The following is a 652-nucleotide window of genomic DNA, read 5'->3' as shown; positions in this document are numbered from 1 at the left end:
CTATGAATCTTTTTATTGTTATAAATCATAGACATTATATAATAACTCCGCAAGAAAAGAATGATTAATCTGGAAACATTAAAAATTATCGGTTTTCCTAGAAATATTTTCTGGTAATATATTACGTTAGTTATTCAGATTAGACTTTCCTTGCTTCGCTTTTTTAAAGTGTATTTTACCTATTCTCATCCTTCAGTCTGCCGACTCGTAAGCAAGCTTGAAGACCGATCGCGACGTCGCACATCATGTCCGCCAGTTTTTTCTGTACAAGCTGATTCGCCGCCAGCGGTCTTTTAAATTGTTTCCTCTCCAAAGTGTAAGATCTAGCAATGTTCAGGCAAGCTTCTGCCGCGCCTAACGCACCCCAGGCGATGCCGTATCGCGCATTGTTTAAGCAACTGAATGGTCCCTTTATCAAGTTCTATTATTAGATATCCTAAGCTACGCGGAATATAATCGTAATTAATGCGATCATCTCGTTTTTTGTAGTTATTGACTTCATTTTTAATATCTATATTTTTTTAATTTCAAACAATAATGATAATCACGGTTATAATAATAATAAATAGCCAATTATATGATAGTAACTAATAGTCAATTAATTAAATAAGGATATAACTGCCTTGACCAGTATAAAACACTGAGTTTATTG

General features: G+C 33.9%; 1 pseudogene; it reads right to left on the bottom strand.

Annotated features, from left to right (window-relative positions):
- Positions 1 to 175: 175 nt before the first annotated feature.
- The window catches only part of LOC108759300 (glutaryl-CoA dehydrogenase, mitochondrial-like), a 2,913-nt pseudogene continuing 2,436 nt past the window's right edge, over positions 176 to 652 (bottom strand).

Source organism: Trachymyrmex cornetzi, unplaced genomic scaffold, assembly GCF_001594075.2.
Source record: "Trachymyrmex cornetzi isolate Tcor2-1 unplaced genomic scaffold, Tcor1.1 scaffold1795, whole genome shotgun sequence".
Classification (NCBI taxonomy): Eukaryota; Metazoa; Arthropoda; class Insecta; order Hymenoptera; family Formicidae; genus Trachymyrmex; species Trachymyrmex cornetzi.
This window is presented reverse-complemented; position numbering and strand designations above follow the sequence as displayed.